The 21,419-nt window shown below is 43.8% G+C and overlaps 2 pseudogenes; both read right to left on the bottom strand.

Moving 5' to 3' along the window:
• Positions 1–13,458: 13,458 nt before the first annotated feature.
• On the bottom strand, positions 13,459–13,576 carry LOC126427491 (5S ribosomal RNA; annotated as a pseudogene).
• Positions 13,577–17,532: 3,956 nt separating this feature from the next.
• On the bottom strand, positions 17,533–17,650 carry LOC126427451 (5S ribosomal RNA; annotated as a pseudogene).
• Positions 17,651–21,419: the final 3,769 nt, after the last annotated feature.

Raw genomic sequence — 21,419 nt, 5'->3', positions numbered from 1 at the left:
AATTGTCCTCCCGTCAACTTTCCCAGCAAATATCCTTTGCCTGAATGGTTTTCTATCTGTAAGGTCTGCCTGAATTATACCGGCTACTTTAAGATCTTCCTTAATCACAGCGATCCGTTAAACTGACTCAGTTTTTGCCTTACTTCTCTTTTCGTAGGCTTCTACTATTTGTTTTTTCGACATAGTGGGTGCCGTTCTTTTAATGCGCCCATAAAATTTAAGTCTTCGTTTTCTCATGTCACCATGTATGTCTGTGTATTATATTTCCTTTTTACTTCTCAGTACGTAAGTTTCTCCGTCAGTAATTTTAGGGCCGGCCACTGTGGCCGAACGGTTCTAGGCGCTTCAGTTCGGAACCGCGATGCTGCTACTGTCGTAGGTTCGAATCCTGCCTCGGTCACTGACTAATGTGTGTGATGTCCTTTATGTTAGAGAGGCTAAAGTAGTTCTAAGTCTAGGGGACTGATGACCTCAATGTTAAGCCCCATAGTGCTTAGAGCCATTTGAACCAGTAATTTTGGGGCCTAATATTCTCCTAACCATCTTTCTCTTGAATGTTTTCAGTATCTCTCTCTCTATTTAAAATTACAGTTTCTGCTCCATGGAGACATTCAGGTTTGATTACAGTGCTGTAATGCATTAGTTTACTGAATTTAGAAACTGATTTTCTACTGCAAATATTTTGTCTTAATCTGAATGGAGTTGCCATTTTTTGCCAGCGATCTTCGTTTGCAGCTTTCGCCAGACCGTTTTCTTGTATCAGTTCCTCCAAGTATTTAAACTGAGAAACCCTATTTATTTTTCCATGTTTTACATTCAGAAATGTTGGTGCCTGTTTGTTGCATGTCATATATTTCGCTTTTTCAAACGATAATTGTAGTCCTACTTTTCCCTCACTTCTTTAAGTATTTCAGTTTGTTTTTGAGCTGTGGTATTATCCCTAGTTAAAACCGCCATATCATCTGCAAATGCGAGACAGCCCACTCTAATGTTACATCTGCCTATCTCGATTCATTGATCTTGATTTTGACTCGACTTTTGCTCTGGCCATTCAGTAACCACCTTTTCCAAAACATAGTTAAATAGTAAGGGGGAGAGTTCACCCGCCTGTCTAATATTAGTCTTTATATCAAATGGTTCAGAAATTTCTCGCATGAATTTAGAGCTAGTGTCAGTATTAGAATTTTATTATCTCGCCTTTGCTCCTATAAAAATTTGGAAAAGGAGTTCACGATCAACAGTGTTACTCTTCTTTAAGGTTTGCGGAACAGTGTAGTTTCCAATTTACGGATTTTTGGAAATTACAGCGGGACTTGACGGAGACCATGTTTAGTGGCATCTGCTGTACCGGCTTTGAAGTTGCTTTGTTTGCTTTATTTCGGTTGCGCAGCGTCCAAAACTGCAAGAGGCGTGAAATCAAAACGGAAAAGTGTGAGACTGCTTTGAAGTGACACGCACGCACACACACACACACACACACACACACACACACACGTCGCCAAGTCCGGAAGGCTGCTTGTAGCGAGATACGACGTCAAACCCAGCTGCAGGAAAACGCCCCCAAAGTCGCACAGTTTGAAACACGTCACAGCCGCAGAAACTTAAAAGCGACCGCCTTGAGTTACCTCCCACTTGTAGCGACTGACTCCCTCTCCTATAATAACAGCACGCGATTTCCCTGGCGCCGCAACTGCCCGGTCAGAACGATTTTATGGCGGTAACCCTCTGCGTTATCAAGGCAGAACGGAGCGTTCAGTGATAGCTAGTGTGTTACAATGACCATCTAGTGCAAGACAGTAGGGCTTATACTGCGCTCGAACACGTTCTGACAATCCAGGGTAAAAACAAGTGACTGTCAAAGAAGCGGCACGAATTCAACGGGAAAACCACTTGAGTGGTACATGGTAGGGACTTTACAAAAATGGTTCAAATGGCTCTGAGCACTATGGGACTTAACTTCTGAGGTCATCACTCCCCCTAGAACTTAGAACTACTTAAACCTAACTAACCTAAGGACATCGCACACATCCATTCCCGAGGCAGGATTCAAACTTGCGACCATAGCGGTCGAGCGGTTCCAGACTGTAGCGCCTAGAACCGATCGGCCAACCCGGCCGGCCGCACATAACAGTTAATGGATTGTGAAAAATTCCTTTATTAGTCAAGATCGCAACTTATTATTTTAATTGCTCACTAGTTTCGGCTGAAGTTGTTAACAATGGTTACATCTAGTAATTACACAGGAAATAGAATACAGATAAAAATTGTGTATATTTTCGATTTTTCCCTTTTGAGGGAGCGATCGAACTTGAGTAGTCATGATTTCTTCTTCTTTCTTCGTTCTTCCCAAGTTCTCTTCATACGTTCACTGTGTTCTCTCTTGCGTTCTTCCGATCATCTTTTTCCCATTCTGTTCTCCGTATGTTCTTGTTTAGGTGTGTGTTTCTGCATGATGTTTCTAAACTGTTCTCTATTGTTTATGTTGTCTTGTGTGATCCCCAGGTCTTTAATGTCTTCTTCTGTTTCAGTGATCCACTTTGTCGCCTTTTTGCTCTTGTTTACTATCTCAAAGATTTGTCTTGTGAGCGTGCTTTTATTCATCCTGCTGATATGTCCATAGAATTTCATCCTCCTCTTTCTAATGGTGTCTGTTATTGTTTCTATGTCTTTGTAAATCTCTCTAGTTGGCCTCTTCATCCACATTCCTTCCCGAAACACTGGTCTATATATTTTCCTCAGAATTTTTATTTCCTGCTTTTCAATCTCTCTGATCTTCGTATGACCATGAATCACTGTAGTTTCTGCAGCACAAAGTGCTTCTTGTAGAACTACTGTATTGTAATGCCTTAGTTCCGCATTGACAGAAATAGATTTCTTGTTACAGTGATTCCAAGTGAGCTTATATGCTTTTTGTAATCTGGAGATTCTATCTTTATTGGCTATTGAGTTCAGATATCTGAAGTGGGCAACTTGTGCCACTTTCCCGTATAGAGTTGTAACGGGGAGATTATCTGCAGGTTTCTGGTACGCCTGCCTACTATCGTGTAGGGCGTGTGCAGGCACGCAGAAGTGCCGCAACACGACGTGGCATGGACTCCACTAACGTCTGAAGTAGTGCTGGAGGGAACTTACACCACGAATCCTGCAGGGGCTGTCCGTAGATCCGTAAGAGCACGAGGGGGTGGAGATCTCTTCTGAACATCACGTTGCAAGACATCCCAGATATGCTCAATAATGTTCATGTCTGGGGAGTTTGGTGGCCCGAGGAAGTGTTTAAACTCAGGTGAGTGTTCCTGGAGCCACTCTGTAGCAGTTCTGGACGCGTGGCATGTCGCGTTGTCCTGCTGGAATTGCCCAAGTCCGTCGGAATGCGCAATGGACATGAATGGATGCAGGTGATCAGACAGGATGCTTAAGGGGCTCCGGAACGCCCTATACTTGCAATGTTAAAATAACGCTTATAAATTACATCTTTCCTCACAAAGTATTTGAGGTAGGAAGTTGAACTTTTTACACATTATTTATTGGAATATGGGCTACAACTTAACACAGGGATTTTACAAAATTTTAGTTCAGTTATTATTTATTTTCAATTGTAATGAAAAATCACAACATTTTTTTTGCAATTTTTTATTTATATATTCAAAAATATACAGTTTTTTGGAAAAAGTCTGTGTTAAATTATGCAGAAGGTACTGTGTAACATTTACTGAAAGTTTGAAACAAATATGTTTGGAAGATCCTTAGAAACCATGTAATTAGTATGAGAAAATAAAAGTTTTGGGAATCGAGCGACAAAGATTGGATTAACTTTTTAGTGCATTCCAGGTCCATAGGATGGATTATCTTCATCCTCTGCAAACTCCTCCTCCAGCTTCCTCTTGTTCCTCCTCCTGTTTACTCTCGCTTGTATTTCTAGACTCTTTACAGCCCTGTCTCCAGCCCGAAGGCGTTCCTTGTCTAAAGCAAGCATCGCTCGTACCATGTTAGAACCTATCTTCATTCCCATATTTCTAAATACCTTGCACCTTACAATGTTGTCATCATTGAAAGTCGCAACAGCATCATACACACCAAAGTGAAGTGTTTCTATTCCAACAAATACAGTCTTGGGGATTCTCGACCATATAACACTATTTACACTTACATTGGAGTTTTGAGTTTTTCCGTGAATACACTTTTTCAACAGTTGAGGTGCTGCTAAGTCTCTGAAAATAGGTTTTATCACCTCCATTATTGCATGAGGCAGACTATGCTTATGAGTGTACACTTCACCAGTTAGCAATCCTTTGTTATATTTACACCAACTGTCTTCTTCTTTGGGACACAAGCTATGTTGGGGATTTTCATCGGTTGAAGAAATATGAAAAAAAAGAGCCCAAACAGCCTTCTTCGTCGACACTTTGTGTATTTTGCTCTAATAGCCTTTCCATAATAGTTCTGTATTTTGTCAATTACACTGTCAGTTAACCTTCCCTTCCCATCCAACCCTTTACCATCACTGAGTTTTTGCTTTTTATACGAAGCTTTCAGTCGCCGAAGTCTTGTTCCCATTCGCTTCTGTACGTGTCCAATACACTCAAATTTCTGCACTACAACATCATCAGCATAGGGCTTCAGTCCTTGAACATGTTTGAAACTTTTAGAATCACCGTCACCAAGGTAATTAACATATCGCACTTTATCACACGCCTCAGAACGCTGGAATATACTGGCAACACCAGCCACTTCCATTCCTCCACTACTGCCACTATAGTTAGCTTTGCAATTATTTTTATGTGTGCCTTTATATTTTTGTGGACATCTACAATACTTTGATATTACTGCTACATCTAAAACATTCCCTGTATACGTACTGGTGGCAGATACTACACCATGAAGAGATGTGTGTCCCCGTTTATGCCAGGTACCATCGAACGCTGCAGTCAAATCTCTGTTACCATTATTTTCCATTACTGCCCCTTCCACAGCGTTCTTCATAGATTCTATACAGACATCTTCTACTTTAGACCCTATTAATTTATTATAGGTCGTAAACTTGGTTGGGGGATTTGGAAGATTCATGATGCCACAGAAAATTGCACCTGCAGTAGCACCCTTACCAACTGAACGCAAGGAATAAACAAATCTAATGTTGTGTTCGTAGATTTTGCTACCATTTTCTTCAGTTGCAGTTACTGCAACACTGTTCCAAAAGGTGGTCATGTATGAACACTTATCACATTTCAGTTGTATTTCACTAGCAAGTCCTACGTGCTTTATTATGGAGAGTTCCAGACCAACTTCACTACAATGAATACATCTTACACAGTTTGAAAAAATTCCTTTGAGAACCGACATATCAAATATTTCATTCACATCCGATTCGCCCATAAAACATTCATAGTTTTCACTCATTGAACCAAGCTTCTTCTGTGAAGTATTTTCTTTCCCACTTTGACTGCTATGGGCAGGTGTACTTGAGAGGTTAGGTTCACTCACTTGGTTATCGTCTTTATTGTTTACAGTAATAACACATACCTTTGGCTTTCCAACATTTCTCCTTTTCTTAAAAGCCTTCAGAGGATTTCTAATAACTTTACTTTTACTCATTATTATACTTCAACAAAACAGAGACTCAAGAAACAGAAATAATTATGAATACTTTGGAGATAACGACAGAGTAAATAAACACGAAACAATCGACAATCACACCAGCGATATATATTATTGAACCATCACAGGTTAGCCACAACACATACTTTATCTCACATCACTAAAATGTACCTGATGAACACGGACGTTAATAATAACACCATCTGACAGCAGTTTAACAGCGCCACAGTGGGTCACGCCCATGTAGAACACATTTCAAAAAAAAAATTTAAAAATAGTTGTAGTCTTCGGAATTGAATAAATTATATATCTATTAAAAGGTAATAGTCTGCAGATTCAGAAAACGGAAAAAAGTAAAAATTGAACTTTTCATGATTTTGAGCCTTTCCGGGGCCCCTTAAGTACGTGTCACCTGTCAGAGTCGTATCTAGACGTATCAGGAGTTCCATATCACGCGTACTGCACACGACCCACACCATTACAGAGCCTCCAGTAGCTTGAACAGTCCCCTGGATTCGTGAGGTTGTCTCCACGCCGGTACCCGTCCATCCACTCCACAGAATATGACACGAGAGTCGTGCTACCAGGCAACACGTTTCCAGTCATCAACAGTCCAGTGTCGGTGTTGCTGGGTCCAGGCGACACTTAAACCTTTGTCTCGTGCAGTCATCGAGGGTGCACGAGTAGGCCATCGGCTCCAAAAGCCCATCTCGTTGATGGTTGGCACGCTGACACTTAGTCATGGACCAGCATTGAAATCTGCCGCAATTTCCGGAAGGGTTGTACTTCTGTCACACTGAACGATTCTGCCCGCATCTCGTGGTCGTGCGGTAGCGTTCTCGCTTCCCACGCCCGGGTTCCCGGGTTCGATTCCCGGCGGGGTCAGGGATTTTCTCTGCCTCGTGATGGCTGGGTGTTGTGTGCTGTCCTTAGGTTAGTTAGGTTTAAGTAGTTCTAAGTTCTAGGGGACTTATGACCACAGCAGTTGAGTCCCATAGTGCTCAGAGCCATTTGAACCATTTGAACTGAACGATTCTCTTCAGTCGTCGTTGGTCCCGTTCTCGCACGATCTCTTTCCTCCAGCAGCGGAGATTTGATGTTTTCCAGGATTCCTGATATCCACATGGTCGTACGGGAAAATCCCAACTTTCCCTCGGAGATGCTGTGCCCCATCGCTTGTGCGCCTACGGTAACGCCACGTTCCGACTTACATAAATCTCGATAACGTGTCATTTTAGCAGCAGTAACCGATCTAACAACTGCGTGAGACGCTTGTTGTCTCATATAGGTCTCGTCGGCCTCAACTCCGTATTCTGCCTGTTTACATATCTCTGAATACGCATGCCTGTACCAGTTTTCTATGAAAGACGACATCTGTTCAGATTTCGCGCCAGTCTCTTAAGAGTGGCGGTGGTAGCAGCACTGTGAGGATGCAGATCAGGTTTGGTTTAAATACACCCTGTAACAGTGAAAACTTCCCGTCTCCTCTACATCTCTTTTGTTACCCAATAACCGTCTCCTCTACATCTCATTCGTTACTCAACCTCCCCTTCTACAGTGTCCTACGAAACCTTTCCTTAGGATTTCTATCTCTTGCTTAATAATAACAAATGAAATCTTCTCTTTGAAATTTATTATTCTCTTTCTCAATCTTTGCATACAAATTTAATTGCTGCTCTCTGATTATTTCGACGAAACATACACTACTGGCCATTAAAATTGCTACACAAACAAGAAATGCTGATGATAAACGGGTATGCAGCGGTAGAACATTTTCAGTATCCAAAAAGGCCCGTACAGGACCTGCAACATGCGGTCGTGCATTATCCTGCTGAAATGTACGGCTTTGCAGGGATCGAATGATGGGTAGAGCCACGGGTCGCAACACACCTGAAATGTAACGTCCACTGTTCAAAGTGCCGTCAATGCGAACGAGATGTGACCGAGACGTGTAACCGATGGCACCCAATACCATCACGCCGGGTGATACGCCAGTATGGCGATGACGAATACACGCTTCCCATGTGCGTTCACCGCGATGTCGCCAAACACAGATGTGACCATCGTTATGCTGTAAACAGAACCTGGATTCCTCCGAAAAACGACGTTTTGCCGTTGGTGTACCCAGGTTCGTCGTCGAGTACACCATCGCAGGCGCTCCTGTCTGTGATGCTGCGTCAAAGGGTAACCGCAGCCACGGTCTCCGAGCTGATAGTCCGTGCTGCTGCAAACGTCGTCGAACTGTTAGTGCAGATGGTTGTTGTCTTGCAAACGTCCCCATCAGTTGACTCAGGGATCGAGACGTGGCTGCACGATCCGTTACAGCCGTGCGGATAAGATGCCTGTCAACTCGACTGCTAGTGATACGAGGCCGTTGGGATGCAGCACGGCGTTCCGTATTACCCTCCTGAACCCACCGATTCCATATTCTGCTAACAGTCATCGGATCTCGACCAACGCGAGCAGCAATGTCACGATACGATAAACCGCAATCGCAATAGGCTACAATCCGACCTTTCTCAAATTCGGAAACGTGATGGTACGCATTTCTCCTCCTCACACGAGGCATCACAACAACGTTTCACCAGGCAACGCCGGTCAACTGCCGTTTGTGTATGAGAAATCGGTTGGAAACTTTCCTGATGTCAGCACGTTGTAGGTGTCGCCACCGGCGCCAAGCTTGTGTGAATGCTCTGAAAAGCTAATCATTTGCATATCACAGCATCTTCTTGCTGTCGGTTAAATTTCGCGTCTGTACCACGTCGCTTCGTGGTGTAGCAATTTTAATGGCCAGTAGTGTAGAATGTGTCGTCGTCGTGGCCCTCAGTCGTTACCTGCAATAACCCAAAACTGTTCCTTACCTTTTTTTACTGTTACTGGATCGCCATCTGACTGCTACATCGAACTGCGACATGAATGTACTTACTCTGGTTTACTATACTCTATTAGCTGCTGGTGGGCTGTCATAATAAGTGGCTGTATTTACTACCAAAGCTGACGTTATTCTTTAATAGCAAAGCTGACGTTATTCTTTAATTAATTTGACTGAAGTTACGTAATTCATAGTTACACTTTTTCTTGACAACAATAAAATTTTTGCAAAGCTTTACGTTGATGGTTTTTCGGATGGATTATAATCAGTAATGCAACATTGCTGGCAAAAATTAATTATATTCTGAAAACGTTTCTTCAACTATTTACTGCTCGTAATGAAATGATTTTACAAACTTTCAAACGGGACTCACTTTTTACAATAATCTTACAACTAGCATTGCGCAAACATACCTTCAGTAGTCTTGGGTTTCTCAAAAAATTAATTCAATAATATTAGTTCCTCTCATGATAATAGTCAGCTGATGTCTCTGTACGTCCGTTTATAATCTCTTGTAAGTCATAGCTGGTGGCTGGCAGGCACACCGCTCCTCTCAACCTCTCGCTTCAGACCTGCTACCGACTCCCTTCACTTCTCGCTTAGTACTGACTTCGTACGAACGCTAAAGTGCGGCCCCTCCCGCCAACAATGCTTTCAGGTGCAGACAATCCCTGCTACCATTACAAAATGTATCAATGCGCGGTCTTTCCCGCTCTTTTCTTAAAATGTATCCATGCGCGGTCTCTCCCGCCCTTTTTAAAATTATATCAATGTGCGGTCTCTCTTGCCAACAGTACTTTGGTGCAGACATTACCTGCTTTTTTTATTTTATTTATTTATTTATTTATTGTTCCGTGGGACCAAATTAAGGAGATGTCTCCATGGTCATGGAACGAGTCAATACATGAAATTATAACACGATAGTAGAAACAGATAAAATGAAATATAAGAAACATATTCAGGCGACATGTCATTAGTTTAAATAAAGAAAACCAACAATGTAACACTGGAATTTGCTTAATTTTTCAGCTCTTCCAGGAGCTCCTCGACAGAATAGAAGGAGTGAGCCATGAGGAAACTCTTCAGTTTAGGCTTAAAAGAGTTTGGGCTACTGCTAAGATTTTTGAGTTCTTGTGGTAGCTTATTGAAAATGGAAGCAGCAGAATACTGCACTCCTTTCTGCAAAAGAGTCAAGGAAGTGCATTCCACATGCAGATTTGATTTCTGCCTAGTTTAAATGAGTGAAAACTGCTAACTCTTGGGAATAAGCTAATATTGCTAACAACAAACGACATTTAAAAAAATATATACTTTGAGGGCAATGTCAGAATTCCCAGACTATTGAACAGAGGTCGACAAGAGGTTCTTTGACTTACACCACATATAGCTCGAACAGCCAGTTTTCGAGCCGAAAATACCCTTTTTGAATCAGAAGAATTACCCCAAAAAATAATACCATATGACATAAGCGTATGAAAATATGCGAAGTAGACTACTTTTCGTGTGGAACTGTCACTTATTTCAGATACTGTTCTAATGGTAAATAAAGCAGCATTTAGTTTCTGAACAAGATCCTGAACATGGGCTTTCCACAACAGCTTACTATCTATCCGAACGCCTAGGAACTTGAACTGTTCCGTCTCGCTTATAATATGCCCATTCTGTCTGATCAAAATATCAGTTCTTGTTGAACTGAGAGTTAGAAACTGTAAAAACTGAGTCTTACTATGATTTAGTATCAAACTATTTTCCAAAAGCCAGGAACTTATTTCGTGTACTACATTATTTGATAATGTTTCAATATTACACACAAGATCGTTCACTACCAAGCTGGTGTCATCAGCAAATAGAAATATTTTTGAATCACCTGTAATACAAGAAGACATATCATGTATATAAATAAGAAACAGCAGTGGCCCCAGCACCGACCCTTGGGGAACGCCCCACTTAACAGTGCCCCATTGGGTCTGAACATCTGTACCACTCTCAATATTGCAATTATTTCCAACATGACAAATATTAATTATTCCTACTTAATCCTATTAATAAAATATAAAGATATTTCATAAATTGTGGTTTGACAATAGACAATAGAAATATACACGTCTTACAACAGTGGTGAGCATTACTTACGACACTGGACGTCGTGAACTGATGTTGGTCAAGAATGCCTTTAAGGGGCTCCGGAAAGGCTCAAAATCATGAAAAGTTCAATTTTTACTTTTTTGCGTTTTCTGAATCTGCAGACTATCACCTTTTAATAGATATATAATTTATTCAATTCCGAAGACTACAACTATTTTTAAATTTTTTTTGAAATGTGTTCTACATGGGCGTGACCCACTGTGGCGCTGTTAAACTGCTGTCAAATGGTGTCATTATTAACGTTCGTGTTCATCAGGTACATTTTAGTGATGTGAGATAAAGTATGTGTTGTGGCTAACCTGTGATGGTTCAATATATATCGCTGGTGTGATTGTCGATTGTTTCGTGTTTATTTACTCTGTCGTTATCTCGAAAATATTCGTAATTAATTCTGTTTCTTGAGTCTCTGTTTTGTTGAAGTATAATAATGAGTAAAAGTAAAGTTATTAGAAATCCTCTGAAGGCTTTTAAGAAAAGGAGAAATGTTGGAAAGCCAAAGGTATGTGTTATTACTGTAAACAATAAAGACGATAACCAAGTGAGTGAACCTAACCTCTCAAGTACACCTGCCCATAGCAGCCAAAGTGGGAAAGAAAATACTTCACAGAAGAAGCTTGGTTCAATGAGTGAAAACTATGAATGTTTTATGGGCGATCGGATGTGAATGAAATATTTGATATGTCGGTTCTCAAAGGAATTTTTTCAAACTGTGTAAGATGTATTCAATGTAGTGAAGTTGGTCTGGAACTCTCCATAATAAAGCACGTAGGACTTGCTAGTGAAATACAACTGAAATGTGATAAGTGTTCATAAATGACCACCTTTTGGAACAGTGTTGCAGTAACTGCAACTGAAGAAAATTGTAGCAAAATCTACGAACACAACAACGAGCGATGCTTGCTTTAGACAAGGAACGTCTTCGGGCTGCAGACAGGGCTGTAAAGAGTCTAGAAATACAAGCAAGAGTAAACAGGAGGAGGAACAAGAGGAAGCTGGAGGAGGAGTTTGCAGAGGATGAAGATAATCCATCCTATGGACCTGGAATGCACTAAAAAGTTAATCCAATCTTTGTCGCTCGATTCCCAAAACTTTTATTTTCTCATACTAATTACATCTTTTCTAAGGATCTTCCAAACATATTTGTTTCAAACTTTCAGTAAATGTTACACAGTACCTTCTGCATAATTTAACACAGCCTTTTTCCAAAAAAACTGTATATTTTTGAATATATAAATAAAAATTGCAAAAAAATGTTGTGAATTTTCATTACAATTGAAAAAAAATCATCTCTAATAACTGAACTAAAATTTTGTAAAATCCCTGTGTTAAGTTGTAGCCCATATTCCAATAAACAATCTGTAAAAAGTTCAACTTCCTACCTCAAATACTTTGTGAGGAAAGATGTAATTTATAAGCGTTATTTTACCATTGCAAGTATAGGGCGTTCCGGAGCCCCTTAAGGTGACAAAGACCACGTCACTGACTTTCAGGGAAGTTGTGTAACGGGGCTACGAGAAGCTGGAAGTTCCTTCCTCGATACTGCAGAAAATCTTGGCAGGAGTGTACCCACTGTACGTGATACGTGGCAGCGGAGGTCACCAGAATGTACGGGCCCAAGAAGACCGGCCTCTGAACGACCACGTGGCACTTCAGAGGGGGAAGAGCACCGTGTTCGGCGTGTGGCTTAGGCACATCTAACTGCATCTGCAGCAGCAATATGAGCAGCAGTTGGCACCACTGTGACACAACCAAGTGTTACAAGTCGGTCAGCTCAACATAATCTGCGAGCTAGACGCCCTGTAGCGTGCAGCTGACTTAACCCAAACCACCTCCTCCATTTGCGACTTCAGTGGTGTCAAGCGAGGCCTCACTGGTGGCCATCAGAAAACCAAAGGTTTCTGATGAAAGCTGATTCGGCCTCGATGCCACTGATGGCCGTGCGTTGGTTAGGAGGACAACAGCTGAGGGCATCTATCTCGTAGACACACTGAGCCTGCACCTGGAGTTTATGGTCTGGGGCGCGATTTAGTATGACAGCGGGATCACTCTCGTGGTTATTCCACGCACCCTGGCCGCAAATTTGTACCTCAGTCTGGTGACTCGAGTTGTGCTGTCATTCATGAACAGCATTCGAGGGAGTGTTTTCCAACAGGATAACGCTCGTCCGCAATGAACAGCATTCGAGGGAGTGCTTTCCAACAGGATAACGCTCGTCCGCATACCGCTGTCGTAACCCACACGCTCTGCAGTGTATCGGCATGTCGCTTTGGCGTACTCCATCACCAGGTCTGCCTCCAATAGAACACATACGGGACAGCATCTGCCGACAACTCTAACAGCATTAACCGTCCCTGTATTCCCCGACCAAGTGGAACAGGCGTGGAACTCCAGCCCTCAAACTGACGTGCAGCACCTGTGCAACACAATGCATACCACTCAGTCTTCAGGCCACAAGTGGCCCATTGGGACCATCCGCCGGCCGACGTGGCCGTGCGGTTAAGGGCGCTGCAGCCTGGAACCGCAAGACCGCTACGGTCGCAGGTTCGAATCCTGCCTCGGGCATGGATGTTTGTGATGTCCTTAGGTTAGTTAGGTTTAACTAGTTCTAAGTTCTAGGGGACTAATGACCTCAGCAGTTGAGTCCCATAGTGCTCAGAGCCTTTTGATCCATTTTTTTGAGACCATCCGACCGCCGTGTCATCCTCACCTGAGGATGCGGATAGGAGGGGCGTGGGGTCGGCACACCGCTCTCCCGGTCGTTATGATGGAATTCTTGACCGAAGCCGCTACTATTCGGTCGAGTAGCTCCTCAATTGGCATCGCGAGACCGAGTGCACCCCGAAAAATGGCAACAGCGCATGGCGGCCCGGATGGTCACCCATCCAAGTGCCGACCACGCCCGACAGCGCTTAACTTCGGTGATCTCACGGGAACCGGTGTATCCATCGCGGCACGGCCGTTGCCCTACAATGCATACACGTTTGCATATTTCAATTCAACATTCCGGCGGTTACACCTGTTATTGATGTACCAGCATTCCACGTCGGCAGTGGCCTATCTGACACTCTCCATTAATCTGGGATCTTGCAATCACTGGGCACTGTTGCTGATGTGAAAAGCACGACACGCTTCCGAACTGGTGGTGGAATCTTCTTACTATGTGTTCAAATGGCTGTGAGCACTATGGGACTTAACATGTGAGGTCATCAGTCAACTAACCTAAGGACATCACACACATCCATGACCGAGGCAGGATTCGAACCTGCGACCGTAGCAGTGGCGCACGCTTCCGGGCTGAAGCGCCTAGAACCGCTCCGCCACACCGTCCGTCTGTTGGAACAGCAGAACAACTTTAAAGTAAGGTAACGTATTGCCGTGACAAGATTGCCATAATGAGGGAAATCTTAGCAAAAGAAGAGAGTGTCTCGCTTGTACGAGAATCAAAAACATTTCAACTGGGTCAGTCGCCATTTTATGGGATGTTTTCCGATCACGAGGGTTCACCAGCCAATTAACGCAAGTATTAGAACCCAACAAAAACAAAATAGGACCAGATAACTGCATAAACAGCGTAACAGATTTAGGCAAATATACAACATGTTATCAAAAGTATCCGAACACCTGGCTGAAAACGACTTAAAAGTTTGTGGCGCCCTCCATCGGTAATGCTGGAATTCAGTATGGTGTTGGCCCACCCTTAGCCTTGATGACAGCTTCCACCCTCGCAGGCATACGTTCAGTCAGGTTGGTTGGTTGGTTGTTTGGGGAAGGAGACCAGACAGCGAGGTCATCGGTCTCATCGGATTAGGGAAGGATGGGGAAGGAAGTCGGCTGTGCCCTTTGAAAGGAACCATCCCGGCATTTGCCTGGAGCGATTTAGCGAAATCACGGAAAACCCAAATCAGGATGGCTGGACGCGGGATTGAACCTTCAATCAGGTGCTGGAAGGTGTCTTGAGGAATGGCAGCCCACTCTTCACGGAGTGCTGCACTGAGGAGAGGTATCGATGTCGGTCGGTGAGGCCTGACATGAAGTTGGTGTTCCAAAGCATCCCAAGGGTGTTACATAGGATTCAGGTCAGGACTCTGTGCAGACCAGTCCATTACAGGGATGTTACTGTCGTGTAACCACTCCGCCACAGACCGCGCATTATGAACAGGTGCTCGATCGTGTTGAAAGATGCACTCGCCATCCCCGAATTGCTCTTCAACAGTGGGAAGCAAGAAGGTGCTTAAAAAATCAATGTCGTCCCATGCTGTGATAGTGCCACGCAAAACAACAAGGAGTGCAAACCGCCGCCATGAAAAACACGACCACACCAGAACACCACCGTCTACGAATTTTACTGTTGGCACTATACACGCGGGCAGATGACGTTCAGAGGGCATTCGCCATACCCACACCCTGCCATCGGATCGCCATATTGTGTACCGTGATTCGTCACTCCACACAACGTTTTTACACTGTTCGATCTTCCAATGTTTACGCTTCTTACATGAAGCGAGGTGTCGTTTGGTATTTACCGGCGTGATGTGTGGCTTATGAGCAGCCGCTCGACCGTGAAATCCAAGTTTTCTCACCTCCCGCCTAACTGTCATAGTGCTTGCAGTGGATACTGATGCAGTTTGGAATTCCTGTGTGATGGTCTGGATAGATGTCTGCCTATTACACGTTACGACCCTCTTCAACTGTATCTTGTCAGTCAACAGACGAGGTCGGCCTGTACGCTTTTGTGCTGTACGTGTCCCTTCACGTTTGCACTTCACTCTCACATAGGAAACAGTGGACCTAGGGATGTTTAGGAGTGTGGAAATCTCCCCTACAGACGTATGACACAAGTGACACCCAATCACCTGACCACGTTGGAAGTCCGTGAGTTCCGCGGAGCGCCCCATTCTCCTCTCTCACGATGTCTGATGACTACTGATGTCGCTGATATGGATTACCCGGAAGTAGGTGGCAGCACAATGCACCTAATACGAAAAAAGTATGTTTTGAAAGGTGTCCGGATACTTTTGACCACATAGCGTATTGCGTACATCATGTATATAACCACCGAATTTTCAGTACATCTCATTGAAAGACCGAGTTTATGCTATTTTTAAGGGAAATGCCCAGTATTACGCATAATAGTGTTAATTGGTCGTGTGTCAGAGCAAGTTTCTCGTTTTGACTTCTTGGAAATGAAATACGGGGTGAACTGAATATACACCGATACACTAAAGAGACTGGTATGGACATTTGTATTGAAGTAAAAAGATATGTAGAGACGTAGAATACGGCGCTGCGGCCGGCAACGCCTGTATAAGACAAAAAGTGTCTGGCGCAGTTGTTACGCCGATTACTGCTGCTACAATGGCAGGTTATCAGGATTTAAGTGAGTTGGAACGTGGAGCTATAGTCGGCGCACGAGCGATGGGATACAGCATCTCCGAGGTAGCGACGAAGTCGGGATTTTCCCGTATGACCATTTCACGAGTGAACCGTGAAAATCAGGAAACCAGTAAAACCTCAAATCTCCGACATCGCTGCGGCCGGAAAAAGATCCTGCAAGGACGGGACCGACGACGACTGAAGAGAATCGTTGAACGTGAGAGAAGTGCAACCCTTACGCAAACTGCTGTAGATTTGGATTCTGGACCATCAAGAAGCGTCAGCGTGCGAATTATTCAGCGAAACATCGGTATGGGCTTTCGGAGCCGAAGGCCCACTCGTTTACCCTTGATGACTGCACGACGGAAAGCTTTGCGTCTCGCCAGGGTCTGTCAACACTGACATTGCATTTTTGATGATTGGAAACACGTCCCCTGGTCGGACGAGTATCGTTTGAAATTGTATCGAGCGACGGACGTGTACGGGTATGGAGACAACCTCACGAATTCGTGGGCCTTGCGTGTCACCAGGAGACTGTCCAAGCTGGTGGAGGCTCTATAATGGTGTGGGGCGTGTGTAGTAGGATTGATACGCGACCCCTGATACGTCTAGATACGACTCTGACAGGTGACACGTACGTAAGCATCCTTTCTGACCACCTGCATCCATTCATGTCCACTGTGCATTCAGACGGACTTGGCTAATTCCAGCAGGACAATGCGACACCCACACGTCCAGAATTGCTACAGAGTGGCTCCAGGAACACTTTTGTGAGTTTAAACACTTCCGCTGGCCACCCAACTCCCCACAATAAACATTATTTAGCATATCTGGGATGCCTTGCAACGTGTTGTTCAGAAGAGATCTCCACCCCCTCGTACTCTTACTGGATTTATGGACAGCCCTGCTGGATTCGTGGTGTCAGTTCCCTCCAGCACTTCTTCAGACATTAGCCGAGTCCACGCCACGTCGTGTTGCAGCACTTCTGCGTGTTGGCGGGAGCTCTGCACGATAATAGGCAGGTGTACCAGTTTCTTTGGCTCTTCAGTGTATATCACATGATGTACACAGACAACAGGGTAACAAAGTGCGGAAAGAAACGAATATAAACATTTTGTGAAGTACTGACTCCACCAGCTTTCACACACGGGTTAGAATAGCACAGAGAAAGATGAAACGCGTATAAAAGCCACTGAAAGGTGTTGATCTCGCAGGTTGAGGCAAGAAATTTGTGGACGCTAGAGGTCAGTCGGAATTTTGCCAGCGGTCTCCAATAAGTACTGTAAAACACTTTTTTTTCCTGAGAGAAGGGCGGTTTAGTCAAGCTTCTAATATACCATACTATGCACACTGTCTTCAGACCACAAGTGGCCCATCGGGACCATCCGACCGCCGTGTCATCCTCATTTGAGGATGCTGATAGGAGGGGCGTGTGGTCAGCACACCGCTCTCCCAGTCGTTATGATGGTTTTCTTTGACCAGAGACACTACTATTCGGTCGAGTAGCTACTCAATTGGCATCACGAGGCTGAGTGCACCCCGAAAAATGGCAACAGCGCATGACGGCCCGGATGGTCACCCATCCAAGTGCCCGCCACGCCCGACAGCGCTTAACTTCGGTGATCTGACGGGAACCGGTGTATCCACTGCGGCAAGGCCGTTGCCTATACCATATTATGCCTCACTCTTTTTGACTACAGAACCCTATTTTTTTAACACGATCTTCGTTCAGTGCAATGGCCTTTTGCGACCTCACTAGGAGGGTCTGTAAGCCTGCATGGTACCAGTCTACTGGTCGACGTTGGAGCCAATCTCTCGCTGCATCACAGATGGTGCTCTTTACGGTCTTCTGTCATGTGTCGAGGAATCAGCCAGCGCACACGAGTACTCCAGGTGGCATGCGAGTCAGCCGGCAGTACCGACAGAGACGTCCAGTTGAGAACTGAGGACTTTGATTGTGATTCATCGATCACCTCGAACGAGAGTGTCCGCACGTTCGACTACTGTAGGGGTCAAAGCTGTGTGCGGTCGGCCGAGACGCGGGAAGTCGGACAGGTTTTGCGCGATCTTGTTGCGATGGCGATAGTCGGTTCGCCCAACGACTCACCTTGCTTTTGTTCACTGCCAGGTCTCCGTAGACATTCGGCAAGCGCCTAAAAAAATGTGCGATACTCTTGTTTTCCTCCAGAAGAAACTCAGTGACAGCTCAGTGCTGAATTAGGAGTATTCCGTGATGTTCCACAACAATTTCCGCATTTTTTTTTCAACTCAAATTGGCAGAGATAAAAAGTGTTGCAATACTTACTGAACACCTCTCGATTCCTGATGAATTAGTGAAAAAATAATGAGAGGAGGAGAGCGGGAAGTATCTATATAGAGCTGCAGGAGTAAGGATAATAAAATACCGAACTGCAACAAGGACAATGAAATCCGAGTAGATCGTGGAAAATTTCGCTAGACTGAGGTCAGAAGTGAAGAAGAATAAGATGAACATTGTCAAGAATGTATTTACGTACCACGTGCACAGTGGACAACTGCAACACCCCAAGAAACCCGAAAACCCAAATAAGAATGTCATGATAATTTAAAGTAGGGGACAGTGTTTTCCTGACAGGTACGAGAACTTTGACAATGAAATGAACTGATCGTATGGCATTCTTGACCTGGAGACCCCATGCGGGGAAGTTCGGCCGCCGTATTGCAAGTCCTTTATAGTTCACGCCACTTTGGCGAATTGCGAATCAATGATGATGAAGGACACACAACACCCAGTCATCACGAGGCAGAGAAAAATCCCTGACCCCGCCGGGAATCGAACCCGGGACCCCGCGCGCGATAAGCGAGAACGCTGCCGGCAAGACCACGAGCTGCGAACAGCTTTGACAGTAATACAACGCCTTAAAGTTTTGATGAGCACCAATTTCAATAATTACTCAGTATGTCATGACATAAAGGTAGAAAGAGGAAAAGGTTATTATTAATTAGCTATCAAACATCTCAGTAATAACTGCAAATCAGTACGACAAAAGTTAAGTCCAAAGGAATATGTCGGTCAGAGGTAACACGTATTGTGAAAGAGAGTTGTAAACATGGCGAAAAGGTAATTCAATGCGTCTACAATGCTCGATCATGGAAATGTTAGTCGCTTGCTAGCTTGCTTGCTTGCTGTCAAGGCGAGAGAGAGCACCGTTTGTTACAGTACTACAAACGGAACGCTACGAGATTGTTTCTATAAAAAAGAAAAAAAAGTGATATTGTGTGACGGAGATGCGCGGACTTTGTTCTCAGTTATTCTGATTTGAGGACTTGAACTGAAGTGATATTCTAGTAGTGTACGACGAGTTAATGAACTTCGATTATTGGAGATATTATTGTTGGACTCAACCTTCATCAAAGTGAACAGTTACAACGAAGAATGGACATAGTATCGAAGACTGGAATACCTGATTAGCGTGGAGTAGGAAACATCAATACGACCACACGAAGATAATACAAATACGCCGATTCTGAAAGTTGTCGGCCGGCCGAAGTGGCCGTGCGGTTAAAGGCGCTGCAGTCTGGAACCGCAAGACCGCTACGGTCGCAGGTTCGAATCCTGCCTCGGGCATGGATGTTTGTGATGTCCTTAGGTTAGTTAGGTTTAACTAGTTGTAAGTTCTAGGGGACTAATGACCTCAGCAGTTGAGTCCCATAGTGCTCAGAGCCATTTTCTTTTCTAAAAGTTGTCGTAATTGTCACTATCACCGAACTGAAAAGTATCGTAATTGATCTGATCTATCGGTGTACGTGTGGTGTGACGATTATAAACAAACTGCTAAGAAGGAACAATAAAAATTGTTCGTCAGTAATGGAAATCTCACGTGTTGGCTCCATCATTAATTGAACTGTGTGATAGTTGATGATCAAAATTAATTAACTGTGAACATTTTAATTGAAAGAGTGACTTGATGAACATTGAGCATTCAACGGAGTGTTTTGCCGAAATAATATCACGACGCACGAATGCAAGATAGCATTATAGATTATCTCTGGATTTGCGTCGTGCCGTAGCGAACAATTCCGTCTAGCAACTTAGCAAGTACTCATACTGAACCGCAAACGAATTTTTCCTCGCTTCAGTGGTGTGAAACGACGCCGGCGATGAATAATTCACTCAATACTGCAATCACTAACTAACCGGGCATAGCAAATCATCATAAAACCATGTTGTTGTCGTGGTCTCCAGTCCTGAGACTGGTTTGATGCAGCTCTCCATGCTACTCTATCCTGTGCAAGCTTCTTCATCTCCCAGTACCTACTGCAACCTGCATCCTTCTGAATCTGTTTAGTGTATTCATCTCTTGGTCTCCCTCTACGATTTTTACCCTCCACGCTGCCCTCCAGTACTAAATTGGTGATCCCTTGATGCCTCAGAACATGTCCTACCAACCGATCCCTTCTTCTAGTCAAGTTGTGCCACAAACTCCTCTTCTCTCCAATTCTATTCAATACCTCCTCATTAGTTATATGATCTACCATCTAATCTTCAGCATTCTTCTGTAGCACCACATTTCGAAAGCTTCTATTCTCTTCTTGTCCAAACTATTTATCGTCCATGTTTCACTTCCATACATGGCTACACTCCATACAAATGCTTTCAGAAACGACTTCCTGACATTTAAATTTATACTCGATGTTAACAAATTTTCCTTGCCATTGCCAGTCTACATTTTATATCCTCTCTACTTCGACCATCATCAGTTATTTTGCTCCCCAAATAGCAAAACTCCTTTACTACTTTAAGTGTCTCATTTCCTAATCTAATTCCCTCAGCATCACCCGACTTAATTCAACTACATTCCATTATCCTCGTTTTGCTTTTGTTGGTGTTCATCTTATATCCTCCTTTCAAGACACTGTCCATTCCATTCAACTGCTCTTCCAAGTCCTTTGCCGTCTCTGACAGAATTACAATGTCATCGGCGAACCTCAAAGCTTTTATTTCTTCTCCATGGATTTTAATACCTACTCCTAACTTTTCTGTTGTTTCCTTTACTGCTTACTCAATATACAGATTGAATAACATCGGGGAGAGGCTACAACCCTGTCTCACTCCCTTCCCAACCACTGCTTCCCTTTCATGTCCCTCAACTCTTATAACTGCCATCTGCTTTCTGTACAAATTGTAAATAGCCTTTCGGACCCTGTATTTTACCCCTGCCACCTTCAGAATTTGAAAGAGAGTGTTCCAGTCAACATTGTCAAAAGCTTTCTCTAAGTCTACAAATGCTAGAAACGTAGGTTTGCCTTTCCTTAATCTTTCTACTAAGATAAGTCGTAGGGTCAAAACATAACAGACAATTACAATCAGCAATTCGCATCGCTGAGAAGACTGTGCGGACTCGCAAACGGGTTTTCATACATTACGCGAGGAACAATTTTCTGTAGAGATTTT

Source organism: Schistocerca serialis, chromosome 11 (genome assembly GCF_023864345.2).
Source record: "Schistocerca serialis cubense isolate TAMUIC-IGC-003099 chromosome 11, iqSchSeri2.2, whole genome shotgun sequence".
Taxonomy (NCBI): Eukaryota; Metazoa; Arthropoda; class Insecta; order Orthoptera; family Acrididae; genus Schistocerca; species Schistocerca serialis.
The sequence above is the reverse complement of the archived record's forward strand: the minus strand, read 5'-3'. Positions and strand labels throughout refer to the sequence as shown.